Source organism: Pan troglodytes, chromosome 4 (assembly GCF_028858775.2).
Source record: "Pan troglodytes isolate AG18354 chromosome 4, NHGRI_mPanTro3-v2.0_pri, whole genome shotgun sequence".
NCBI lineage: Eukaryota > Metazoa > Chordata > Mammalia > Primates > Hominidae > Pan > Pan troglodytes.
The window spans coordinates 15,753,693-15,768,123 of record NC_072402.2 but is presented as its reverse complement, the minus strand read 5'-3'; the positions used below and the strand labels follow the sequence as shown (position 1 = coordinate 15,768,123).

Sequence of the window (14,431 nt, the reverse complement as noted above, 5' to 3'; positions counted from 1 at the left end):
AATTTTGGCTAGGGGGAAAATTGCTTTGCTACAGTTTTGTGGGCATGGGGGTCGCATGGGGTGGGGTAGAGGGATAAGGAGGAGAGATGGGAGTTCTAGTAAAAATCAAGCACCATAACTTCTTGGACCAAATTATGAATTATGGAGTCTAAACACTGGATCTAACATAGATATCAAATTGTCAGCTTTAATACTGAGAAAAGACAACATGAGCATGTCCAGTTACTTCCCCCAAATTCATGACATACCTATAGTAAGGGTAAACGTATCAGGCCAGGAACGTTACTCTAACTTAGGTGTCTTCACATGAAAACAAAGTAAAGACAAAAGCAGTTTCCACCTCCACCTCAACATATGATTACCAATTCCTGATGAAATTTTAAATTCTAAAAATGGCAGCTGTGGTCAGGGGAGCAGAAAATGTTATATAAGATACTAGACTTAAGTAAGAGTTTTTTCAAACTCTGCTTCAGCTATTTAGAAACTCTACAACTATTAAGTGAAAGTCCAGCCTCCTAACCACTGAGAACTTTGCACATCGATGTAAAGAAAAAAAACACTGTTTGTCTCAGAGTCCCCACCCTACTTGCCTCACAGAGTCATTTTGAGGCTCCAAAAATTGCATGCACAAAAATGCTTTAAAAACACAATTGTGCTACGCAAATTGCATTTTCCCAAACCTGCTGAGCACATCACTTGAAAGAATATCATGACATTTCAGCTCCCTTATTCAGACAAAGTGAGTAAGCCACTAATTTGCTCGAAAATCTCTGTGCATGAAACTCCTCACATTACAGAATCTGCCTTTACAAAGACATTTCCTTCTGCAATAGAAGCCAGGAAACTTCCGAGCAAATTGGATGGTCCACATCCAGGCGACCTGCAAACCAAGACATAAAGAAACATGGGCGAGTCTGAGTCCCCCTCCACAGCCTGGACATGTCTTATGGGGAGTGCTACTGTAGCTTAAGTGATAAATCATCAACTAGAGAAATATAAACACTGGTTACACAAACAAATTCAATTTAAGAGTTTTTTAATGAACCTTTAACAAGTTACATGTGGGCTGTAAATGCCCTGGAGGCTGCCCCAAAGTGTTTGCTTTCAGGGAAAGAAAAACAAAAATGCATCAGTTCCCCTCATCTTATGATTCATCTCATCAGCAAAATGCAATAGAAACAAGTGATGTTTGAATCAAAACGCTATTTCCAAAGGAGGAGGAGGAATGCATCTGCCATTGATAAAGAAACGGACAACCTGAGAAAATGTAATTCTCTAGGTTAGGGCAGAAAGGAACAAAAGAACACTGATATATTTGTTATGAAGAGTGATGATTTACGAGAAATTCAGACCTTTTCATTTACCACACACGGTGGCATAATCAAAGTGACCCTTTTCCTTTCCTGACAGTTTGAACTTTAAAATTATAGTGTTTTCCTCCTCAAACTTTTTCTTTATTGGCTAAGATTTAAAACACACACACACACACACACACACACAAAGCATTTGACTTGGGAGGAAAAAGATAACAATTTCAATTTGTATAATGAAAGGCTAGATAACAAAAGGGGTGCAACCTATGATTTTTCCACCGTGACCCAGACCTACCCACAATATTTCCATTTCCTGAGAATGGGAAGCACAGAGCCAAAATAGGTCACAGGAGCAGTAAAACCAGCTTTACCAAAACATGTACCAGATGGAGCCTATTTCTATCACCTCAAGGTACTTTACACTGTCAAGATGAGACACAGGGATTCATTTATTTATGTCAATGTCTTTACACAGGACATACCAAGATTTGTCTCCACATACCAAGATTCTGACCTCAGAGAATGTAGCTAAGGGCCAGGTCCACCCAGCTGGCACCACACGGCCAGCAAATGGCCCGTGAATAAATCACAGTGGGTGGCCAGGATGGACACACTGGATGTTTCAGTGGACACAACCAGCCTTCAAGAAGCATGTGGACCTAGAGAAAGCTCTGCCACCTACATGCCAGCGCATGTTCATGCTGAGAACTGCAGGTAGCTCTGTTATTTGTTGGCTTGACTTCGCTTTCGGGAAAGCCTTAAATACGTGTATGAGGAAAGTCCTCCCTCCCCAAAATAGAAAACCTCTAAGAAGACACTTAGAACAAAGTCTCCCAGACTAGGTACGTCGAACAAAACCTTCCATCCATCCCATTGGCTGTTTTCTCTACACCCTGGTTTGAGTCTCCCCCAGGAAATGCTCCACTGTTAGTCAACATGGATATGTTGTCATTGGAAGATCAGGGTGAAAATATACCTGGTATAGGCAAGCATTACGGTACGGCAGAGGCCTTTCCTGGGGCAAAACTACTTGAGTCTTTGTTGCCCCAGTGTTCCCCTCTATCAAATGCTTTCATAATATTATCTGTATCGTTGTGTTATTAAGAAGATTGGATTTCATTCACAGAAGTTAAGCAGTTACAACAGTGCCTAGCACAAAGTGAACAAGATATCAGAGTTATATATTATGGTGCAGACACTAATTCATGCATCAGAAAGAAATTTTCAGCATATTTTATATGCTAGAGAATGCTTTTGATACAAAGACACAATAATTTCTGACATTTGTTAAGCACCTACTATGTGTCAGGTAGTGGGCTAAATGTTTTACATTTGTCTTATTTCATGTCACAGGGAAAAAAGAAATGGCTTATATTGACTGACTACTATCAATGTGCCAGAGAGGTCTTCCTATCTCATCTTAGAGGTGAGAGAACAAGTCAACCCGCTGGTAAATAGGCCAATCAGAAATGAAATCAGGTATAGAGTACCACCATATTTATGTTCTTTCCACTATGTTGCTCCATATACTCATTATATATGTATGAAGAATTGTTTTTCTACAGTATCAAACCAGAAGCAGGTCAATGATTTCCTGGACACACACACACACACACACACACACACACACGCCTAATATGAAATCTGTTGTTTTTTTTTTTTGAAGGAGAAAACCTGCCTATGCACCTAAGGCAGAAGGGTCTGACTGTCATGTGTATCTGCTAAGAGGCTTTCTTTGGGTATTTTTAATACACCTACACAGTATTTTTAAGGGCAAAGCACCTAGGTTGCCATTGTTTGGTCAGTTCCAGAATCTTAGCATCTCAGGACAGGCCACTCTTAACATTTATATTACCCACAGACCTGTCCCAGAAATTTGGATTTAGTCCTTTGGGATTCTGAGAAAATCGATGGGGAAAGTTTCCAATTATGTTTGGGATTTTTTTCCATTGTTTTCAGATACAACCTAAATATCTCATAGGTTTCCAGAACAGTTTATGTAATTTTCTGGTGCGTTGTTTGTCTTTGTTTTTGGCATCACCCGAGCTTGAGAGATGAGTTGAAGTTTAAAACCATGGAAGCAAGCAACCTCATCTCCAGTCAACTCGATCTTTCTCATCTGGGAACCAGCATCCCCTCGGCCACCAGGCCTGGGATGGAAGTGAAATCATTACCGCTGTCTTTGATGATCAGGAAAAGGAACTTCATTAGCTACTTTCTGTCCTCATACATCTTTGGGGCACAGGGTTCAGAATTTATTGCAGCTGTAGCACAGAAGTTAGGGAGTATGAAAGGAAGCTAGGAAATATGATTTCATTTCCCTATCCATTTCTCATTGAAAGGATGATGGATTTCCCATTCACTCCCGAACAATTGCTCCTGCCTACCAGGCTGTACTCAACCAGGAAATGGTGCCTTTTCTAGGAATCCTCCATTCTCCTTGCCCTTTAGGGCCTTCCCCCTCTGTCTCCACCAAAACAAAGGTCACAGATTTCTGCAGAAATAAATGGTAAAGGTACCTGGCCAGCCTGGTAGCTCGCCAGAATATACCTTCCAACCCTAGTTGCACCTTAGCATCACCTGGAGAGCTTTGTAAAACTAGAAATGTCCAACCCATCTCGACAGATTCTGATTTCATGGGTCTGGGGAGATTCCTGGGGACGTATAGATTTTAAAGTTCCCCCAAGGGGTCCTAACACACAGCCAGTGGAAAGCCACTGCCTGATTTGAAGGTCACTGTTTCGCAGGATGAGTGCCTTGGTCAGTTTCTCTTCTTTACCTGAAGGTTAAACTCCATTTGGGGTTCTCTGCTGCTGCTCAGAAGTCACCTTGGGCTTTGCTTCTCTGCAGAGCCCCTTTGAGTAGGAGGTTGCCGGGATTGGGTATTTATTTCTTGTGATGGTTAATATTGAGTGTCAACCCGATTGGATTGAAGAATGCAAAGTATTGTTTCTGGGTGTGTCTGTGAGGGTGTTTGTTGCCTAAGGAGATTAACATTTGAGTCAGTGGACTGGGAAAGGAAGACCCACCCTCAGTCTAGGTGGGCACCATCTAATCAACCATGCCAAAGCAGCTGGAATAAAAGCAGGCAGAAAAACATGGAAAGACTAGACTGATTTTGTCTTCTGGCCTACATCTTTCTCCCATGTTGGCTGCTTCCTGCCCTCAAACATCGGACTCCAAGTTCTTCAGCTTTGGGGCTCGGACTGGCTTCCTTGCTCCTCAGCTTGCAGATGGCCTGTTGTGGGACCTCAGCTTGTGATCGTGCAAGTCAGTACTCCTTAAAAAACTCCCCTTTATAGATACATCTATCCTATTAGTTCTGTCTCTTTAGAGAACCCTGACTAAAACATTTCTCGAAACCAACTTGGCCCATAGCTGTTTGCCACTTAGACCCCCAAATATGGAACCTATGCAGAGGAGGTAAGGGGCTAACGGGCCACTTGCCTCAGGCTCCAGAGAGCTGGAGGGTCTCAAATGCAGACTCCTGGCCTTAATCAATAAATGAGTGGGTGCATGCAGCCAGGAAGATATGCTAGCAGCTTTGAGAGAATATTTTTATCTGACAACTTTAAACATGACTCCCATTCATAAATTGTACCACCTAGAATGTACAATGAATTCACATTTTATCATAGAATTAATTTGTGAATGACACAATTATAAAACATTGTTGGAAGCATCAATGAGTTAAATTGCAGACATTTTAAACTCATCGCAAATTTTGCAAATCTGCTTTAGCTTCTTTCCCTTTTAGTATCTTGGAGAGGTGACAGCACTACCATATCTAGCCTAGCTCACAGACTTTACCCATCTGCGGTATCACAGGCCTCCACTGTCCATGAGGGGACAGGAAACTAAGCCAGCAATTCCTCCACCTCTCACCCCTTCTATTAGAGAATGTGTGTGGTAAGAGACACCTAAGGCCAATATTTAAGGAGGTGCTTACTGGAAAATACAAATCTTGCACTTGTGCAAGACTGAGGGCCTCCTTAATAAATATTGCACCCTGGATGTTCAGGTACTGAGCCAGCACACTCATGCTCACCTATGCATACACATTCACACTTGCATGCACACACACACACACACACAGAGGTCCAGCCATCTCAAGATTAGTGTGAGGATGAAAATCCTGATATAAAGCACCTCATTGAAATGACTCTTACTCAAAAGCATGTTTTGCATTTAAAAGATATATTTGATCACCAATTTTCTAGCATAATAATGAAAAAAATTTAAACCTTTTTATTGGATAGTAGTAATCCTGAACTGGTTATAAGGTACATGGAGAACAAGTAAAAGAGGAAAAAATGTTGTTCCAGGGTTGTTGGTAGGCAGCGCCTGTCCTTGTAGATCTATAAGCAGGGAAGAGCCACAGGGACTCTTGGCAGCTAAGCTGCTGAGACTGTTAATTACTACTTTTGTCTTTATTAAGGGGAGTTTTCACAAAAGTGAAAATATATGATATTCTTTGAATGGTGGAGATGAGAAAACAGATCCAATCTAATCCGACCATGCTGGAAGCTATGTTTGTAAAGATAGGCCTGTGATTAATCCTGAGGCAGTTTTGGTGAAAAATATGAACTCCGAGAGAGTATCATTCTGTCCTTTCTTTAAAATGAAATATTGTTTACTTCAGTTTGCCTTTATCATTTCAGCTCATTACCAGTTCCAGTCACTTTTCCATTTTGAAAAGCCTCCTGCATCATTCTCTGCACATATGCTGCAGATATAGACACCCAAGCACACCCCTAAGGAGACAGCCCACTTGGACTCAAGGACATTCCCTGTGGCAGCTCTCTGAAGACAGAATTATTTCTTTGGCAGAGAAAAGCGTGCTGTTCCTTAAGAGGACATTAGAGGAGAACAACTTGTCTCCCTACTGAACCCTTTGCACAAATATCTTCTAGAAGGACTTGTTCCTCACCCATTGGCCCTTGATTCTGTCTCACTATTGAATGAGGCTTTTCCACCAGCTTTAAGGATGGATGTGTGCTCTGGAGAGAGCAAGAAACATGTGAGAGCCGGTCTGCTTTCTGTGGGTCAGCCAACGTCTCCACCAGTCCTATGACTGTCATTTCGCTGAGGATTGATATGCCTGAAGTCACTACAAAAACAAATGATGCTCTAAAGCTCATTCTGCCCTTGCACAAAGAAGCCAAAAAATAGGGCTCTAATTTATTTTAGAATTGGCATAATGAGACAAAAGAGTCCACTGTGGGAAATTTTTGCTTATGCAGTGAAATTTTTACTCTCTGGCTCTTTAACAATTAATTTTTTTTTTAATTTTTGACTTTTATGAATGAACAACCAATGGGATTACGGTTGGGAGGTAGTAGAGTTTTTAAACAGCTAATGAAGTCCACTACCAATAATGGCAGACTCCCCAAGCTCAGACCTCTGCTCTGCCAGTTGACTGCCTATATTTTCTGGGATGAGCTGTTTAGCCTCTCTGCTACACAAATTCTTCACCTGTAAAATGCAGACAATAAAAAGTCCTGCCTCAACTACTGTGGTAATGATTAAGTGTGTTAATATGGATGCCAAGTGGTTAGCACAGTCCCTAGCTTAAAGCAAGGGCTCAAAATCAAGCTTTAGTTATAAATAATATTGTTAAGATTTCTTAAATAATGTGTCAGAATCCAAGATCCCTTAAAGAAATCTTCTAAAGTATATTTAATTATTTGTCAGAGTGCAAGATCCTTTAAAGAAGTCTGTTTACCCGATCTTTTTTGAAACCATCAGCCTATCTGAGAAGGCCAACAGTCGCCCATTATGGAGAATTAACACAAAATTTATCAGCAGAAGTTATTTTTCATGCATATTATAACTTCCAATTACGCTAAAAGCTTGTCTATTTTAACTCACTTTGATGTTAACTGTGAAGTTTCATGTTTCCCTGTCAACTAATCAGCATTGTTACAATCAGGACGATGTGGGTCTATCCCTCAGGGCTTGGTGACAAAAGTCACTATTTTTAAAGGGAGTGTTGCCCTCAGAAAGAAGAATAAAAACAAATTCTTAATAAACAATGATGCTATTTTCATGTAAATATCTGTAAGGAAAATGGGCATCAAAGCTAAAGGGGAGATGACATGCAATGAATTTGTTCTGCATAATTAAGGTATTGGGTAAGCACAAGGAAGGTGAAGTCTCTGGATCTGAGCATTTTATTCTTGGCTCAATATTCCTTTCATGTGATGCTCTTGGATAAGCAACTTCTGTCTCTCTTTCCCCCTCAGGAAAGCCATAAATATAATCAACATTAACTTAAACTTCACCTTGTTCCTGAAGTAATATGAGACCTTGGTTGAGGAGGATACAAGGCATCGTGAAGGTGAACAAACCAAAAAGCATTTAAAATTGCTTCCTTTTGCACATAGAAATTTTTCTCTTCTCTGGCCAACCCCTCCCAATTTGAGAAAAAGCTAAATTAACTTTTTTAACTTACAAGAATGAAAAAGTACTACAATGGGATGAGGGTATTACTTGGAGAGGTACAGTATGGGAATACATTATTTGATACCCAATAGCGAACACATTAGCCGTTCCCATTTGCAAGAATCTGAAATCTATGATTCGAGATCCTGGTTCTAGCATCTCTGACTTTCCCTGCCCCTACATGGTTATTCTTACATTACTAACCTCACAATTAAGTACTGAATGTGTTGACATCACATTTCTGTACAGAATGTTATTTCATCATAAGGTGGGATCATCCTTACCTGTTTCTCCTTTTGGAGGGCAGATCAGAACATGATGATTGGAGAAGAATGAAACATGATTAGTAACTCTGTGTAATCAGGCCTTGCAGCACCCCGATTGAGCCTTTCTGATTCTTCCTGATAATCTCTATTTTTAAAAAAGAAAAAAAAAGAAGAATATTTCCCTTTGAGTTGTAGGTAGGAAGGTAGACGAGAAGTCTGAGAAGTATCAATTCATTGTCCTGATAATTACCATTGACCTCTAGCTTCCGTCAAAACCATTTCAGAACTCAGAGACATTTTCAGGATTCAGGGAGAATCCAAGCTGAATTGAGTTTGTTTCTGTATCACTGACCAGCAATGATGCTGAAATGATTGATACAGTCTATTCCGCAGATAAAGACCTTGTTATGCCACTAAAGGTGACTGCTACCTTCAGGCAAAGGGCTTGGTGACAGAGTCAGGCAGATCTGGGTGATAAGCTTCACCCTACCAAGTACTGGTTGTGTGAAACCATGGATGATTGCTCTGTCTCACTGAGCTGAAAAATATCTAGCTCCCAGGACATAGTTAAGCTTCACACCACTGGAACAGTCATGGCTGTCAATGGACATTCAATCAACTTAACTTTTCTTCCTACTAGAATCAGTCCCATGGAGGCCCCTCTAGTGTCATGTATCAACATACCCCAATTCTGTGGGTTTAAGTTTCAATGACAGGGAACTCATCCAGGGTTTCTTTGAACTGTTCTTCTTAGACTATTAGTTCTACATGCTTGGTAAACTACAGCTCTTTTTCAGCTCTTTACACAATAACTACAGTAATATCATGGCACTTTCTATTTTTTCACATGGCTGCTTCAAAAAAGATATAAAAACTATTGGTGTCAAATTTACTTAAATTATTAGGTTTGTCAATCGAGAAAAAGGATGAGACAAGTCTCAATCATTTTAGGAGCTTTCTTTGCCCAAGTTAAGGACACGTGCCTGGGAGACAGGTCTATATGTTTCTCCGAAGATGATTTTGAGGGCTCCAAATTTAAAGGCGAAAGGGTGAAATATTGAGAAGTGCACAATTTTCATGTAAGAGGAGGGTAGGAAAAAAATAGTCATTCATGCTTTGTCTGGCTCAGTGGATCTGCATTTTTTATATGAGATAACATAGACAAATGGGGCAGAGGAAAAATGCAGGGAATCTGCAATTTTTTTTTTTTTTTTTTGAGACGGAGTCTCGCACTGTTGCCAGGGCTGGAGTACAACGGCACGATCTTAGCTCACTGCAACCTCCGCCTCCCAGGTTCAAGTGATTCTCCTGCCTCAGCCTCCCAAGTAGCTGGGAGGTGCCCACCACCACACCCAGCTAATTTTTTTGTATATTTAGTGGAGACAGGGTTTCACTATCTTGCCCAGGCTGGTCTCCAACTCCTGACCTTGTGATCCGCCCACCTCGGCCTCCCAAAGTGATGGGATTACAGGCGTGAGCCACCAGGCCCAGCTGGAATCTGCATTTTTACATAAGATGATATAGACCAAACGGGGCAGGGGAACAATCAGCTATGTATTTGTGTCTGATGAGCAGGGGGGTGACTGCACCTGTAAAGATAATCTATCAATTTACATTGACATGGTGAAATCTTAACAGGAACACCTTAGGGTAAAGATCTGGCAGCTCACTAGGAATTTCCTTGTGGGCAAAATACGGGGGAGGCATGTAGCTCTTCATCTTGTAGCTATCTCATTTAGGAACCAAAAGGGGGAGGCAGGTTTGCATGACCCAGTTTTAACTTTTCACTTTGACTTAATGAGTTTGGGGTCCCAAGATTTAATTTCCTTTCACAGGTTCTCTTTCGCCCTGATGGTTCCCAATGAGTCAACAGGTAGAAAAGTCCTTTGTAAATTCAGGATATGCCATCATCAATATTGTTATAATGATATTAATTCCCTTAATAAAGTAAATTTCATAAATTGAGACATCACATTAACATCATAATTCAATGCTCTTAGCAAGAGCTTCTGTCATAAAAATTTTTTAGCTTGTAAGATACCTTTTCCAGCCAGAGTATCTCATGAACACGATCTTTGGCAAACAATAGAGCTGGGTGCTCTGGGTGATTAAGAAACCACATATTGACTGGGTGCAGTGATTCACACCTGTAATCCCAGCACTTTGGGAGGCCAAGGCAGGAGGATAGTTTGAGGCCAGGAGTTAGAGATCAGCCTGGGCAATATAAGGAGACGCTGTCTCTACAAAAAATAAAAAATTAGCTGGGCATGGTGGCACATATCTGTAGTCCCAGCTACTCAGGAGGCTGAGGTGGGAGGGTCACTTGAGCCAAGGAGGATGAGGCTGCAGCCAACTATGATTGTGTCACTGCACTCCAGCCTGGGCAACAGAGCAAGATCCTATCTCAAAAAACAAAAAAAGAAGAAGAAAACAGAAGACGACCTGTGGAGTTGCTCTGTGTGCTAAAAATCTAAAATATCGAACTTCCTGAAAAAAGAAAGAGATGAGAACCTATCAGGCAGTAGTGAGGACTCATGGCTCAGCCATTTGAAGGAAGCAGCAATCAGGTCAGAATCATTCAAATCTGCAACACTACTGAACTCATCTCAGTTGAGAGATTTAGTACTAAGTTTCCAATCAGATGAAAACAATTCTCTTTCATTCAATATTTACACCATCTTATATTTTACATTCTTTGAACCATAAAAGAGTATGTCTTCTTGCTTAATCTGTTGTTTTGAAATCTTTCTTCCTGGCAGCATAGCTACCATTAGCTATTGTTTAGTGTTGGAATCCTTACATCCTGGAGGACACTGGAACTACTTTAAAGGCAAAATGGGATGCCCTGGCCACTTCCTATCCTAACGACCTGAGATGCTGCAGTTTGCTAACATATTGAAAGAAACAGATGTTAGAAGCTGTGGTAACTTAATGCAACCAGTCGGGAAATAACTGCCTTAATGCATTTCTAAATTATTCCAGTCTTTTCCTAATTTTAAAGTTTTATAAACAATTGGAAAAGATAGAGGCTGTTATAAAAACTTTAGCTCTAGTCATTACTTTCCAGGGTGATAAAGTGTGTTCCACTTTGGGGGAAAAAACTTAATCAGTGATCAAATGCAAATCTTAAGAATGGAGTCTGTAAATATATAACAATAGTGTATCATGAAGTCAGAGGCAAAATACTGACTCTGGTGTTTATAGGCAGAACAATTAGGCTTCACAATAATTCATCCCAGTTCACAGCTAATCCGTGGAGCTTTCAAAAATCAGAAACAAAAGATAATCCATAATTGTAGATTGGGTGCAGTAGCTCACTCCTGTAATCCCAGCACTTTGGGAGGCCTAGGTGGGCAGATCACTTGAGGTCATGAGTTTGAGACACACCTGACCAATATGGCAGAAACCCCATCTCTACTAAAAACACAAAAATTAGCCGGGCGTGGTGGCTTGCACCTGTGTTACCAGCTACTCAGGAGACTGAGGCAGGAGAATCGCTTGAACCCAGGATGTGGAGGTTGCAGTGAGCCGATATTGGCCACTGCACTCCAGCCTGAATGACAGAGCAAGACTCCATGTTAAAAAATAATAATAATAATAATCCATAATTGTGAAATAGCAGAACATACACTAACCACTAAGGCATACTAAGGCAGCCTATGACAATTTAGGTTCATAGGTTCCAGTCCAAGTATGAGCTTTTCTATGCACACCACTGCATCTTTACACAGTAGGAAGCCATTTTGCCGGTTGACCTGATAAATGAGCCAGGGATTAATTCTGCGGGTTTGCCAAGTGGAAGACAAACATTTGCACTTCATTCAGCCCTGAATAATCCAAAGATTATACTGTTCTAAAGAGATAATCCATTAAACACAGTTGCTCAAGTGGCTGTCCATTTGGGGAAGAATTTATCAGGAGGCTGTCAGAGAAAAAGGCCACAAATGATGTGTCACCAGACATCAAGCTCACCTTGCAGAAATGAAAAGAGTCCTGCCAAAGAGCCCACACTGGAGACAAGGACAAGCAGATTTATGGAATAAGGGACACATTTGCAAGAGGATCCCAGAGCAGCCTCCTAACCTCTTCTCAAGCTTTGGGTCTGGCTTCAGCAACACAGAACTCTCCTACACATTCACAATGATCTATAGCCTCAATTTGAAGCTCATCCAAAGAAAATTGCATAGTCATCAAGTTTTGTTTCTATTAGACTCCTGTGGAATTTACTGAGTCTCCACTGGACTTGAGACAAAGATGACTTTGGTTTGCTTTGTCACAGGGTCATCAAAATCATACATTTCAGTCATCTATTTCAGTCATCAGATCCTTGCAGAGTATAAAAGTCCAGCCTACATAATGGCTAGAACCTACACAATGGTTCTAAATGAGAAACATTTTCTTCTTTGATTTTTAAGGTTGATGGATGGATCATGGTAACATCCAAAAATCCATAATTCTATGGATACATATAGGAGGCAAGAATATTCATTGTTAATCGTATTTAGAATGTGTACCACAAATAGGTAGCATAATGTAGAATTCAGTTTGTATTTCTTACATAGTACATGTAGTGGGTCATGGATAACAAAGAAAAATGCCAAGTGAAGTCCTTGCATTAACACATAACAACAGAGACAGCTGGAGGAAAATTACAAACTCAGTGGTGGCACTGACAAGAAAATACTTCAAGTTCCATGGGAATATTGTTATATAAACTGGTTGAGCTCTAGGCGAGGGATATAACAAGGACAACTCATATTGTCTTTCCCCCAATCCACCTTCTAGGTCTTTGTTTCAAATCTTTTGGATGTCCAACACAGTATCCAATCTGCCAGCCTTCTGCCGTTGAAGCTTGCTTTGTCAATGGTTCAACTACACTCTCATGTCCGCCTTCCCAGTAGAACAATGTTCTGAAACAGTGCCATCTTGTGGTCACTCCCAGACAGAGCATGAGCTCTGGGCATCTTCAGAAACCAACCACCCAAGAAGAGAAACTTGGAGATGAAGTTTTCACAAATAGGAGTGTCAGGAATTGGGGAGATGATACACTCTCAAATGTGAAGTAAATTGTCCAAGGTGACTCATCTAGCAAGCAGCATTTATTTAAAATAGAATTTACTTTAAAAATTATAGCAGTACTTCCAAAGTGCTGAGTGTGTGCAAAGCCAAGTCACCATTCTGGGAAAGACAAAATAGAATTAAGGAAAACATAAAACATGTCTCAAGAAGACGACTGCACCTGGTGGACACTCAGAAGACAATTGCTGATCTGTGAGATGAGTTCTGCATGTGGCATTCCAGAAAAGAGACACAGTCTTAGGGATCGTGTTCTCCAACTTTTTATTTACAAAACTTTCAAACCTTCAAAAAAGCAGAATGAATAGTCTCATGAAGCACCTGTATTCTCTTTCCTTAGATTCACCAACTGTTAATATTTTGCTGTGTTTTCTATATCTCTCTAGTTTGATCTCCTTTTTTTTCTTCTGAATGGTTTGATAGCAACTTATAATCATTATAAGACCTCACCTTGAAATACTTATTGTCTCCAAAAATCTTTCACAACTTTTTTTTCCTAACCTAAAACCCATTCAAAGTTCACACATTGCACTTGGTATTATGGTTTTTATGTCTCTTCAGTCTCTTTAAATCTAGGACAGCCTTCTCCACCATCATTTTTGTTTTTCATCACATTCATGTGTCTGGAAAAACCCAGACAGGTGTCTCTCTCATCTCCCACATCCTGGATTTGTTCCTAAAGTTTGACTTCAAAAGACAATGTCAGCTGACACCCATATTTCCATTCATTTTCACTAAATATGAAACTATTTTTTCTGTAGGTTTTCAGGAAATGCACTGGAGTCCCTCTGCGAGGATCCAAGAGATATTTCTTTAAACAACTTCCTGTCTAGGTAAAATCTTCAGGGAGTGACACAGAGCTCCTGGGATCTTCTGGGGGAAGGTCCCAGCTGCTCACAGCTGGAAGTTACTATGCATGCTCCACTCTCTTCTGACCTACATCTACACGAACAGAAACTAAAAGCTTATTATCTCATTTTCAATCTTATGTTCACAGATATTTTGGTCAAAATTTTTCTTTAAGTAAAAGAACAATAAGATGACCCAAGATTTCAAATCTTCTGAAATCTATCAGACTCCAAAAATGAGCCCAGCCTGGTTTTATATCCTTTCCTACCTTCTCAGAAATGATTATTTGCACCTGACTGTGAGAGCTCTTTGCTGCAAAGCATGGTCATATTTTCCATTATTTTTAAACTGTGCATCTTCCACCAGCCAGGTATACAATCCATCCAAATTGAGCTCTTTCAGGTTCTGTTTGTGCTGGTATGCATAAGTGTTTAAGGTATTACATGAAATGAGAATCTGATAGATTTTTTTCAGTTATTTTAC

At 40.4% G+C, this 14,431-nt stretch overlaps 1 non-coding gene across 1 annotated transcript; it reads left to right on the top strand.

Annotated features, from left to right (window-relative positions):
• The first annotated feature begins 8,018 nt into the window (after positions 1-8,018).
• LOC112209333 (U8 small nucleolar RNA) lies at positions 8,019-8,153 on the top strand. Its single transcript, XR_002944074.1, has one exon. It is a non-coding gene; the product is annotated as a U8 small nucleolar RNA (small nucleolar RNA).
• Positions 8,154-14,431: the final 6,278 nt, after the last annotated feature.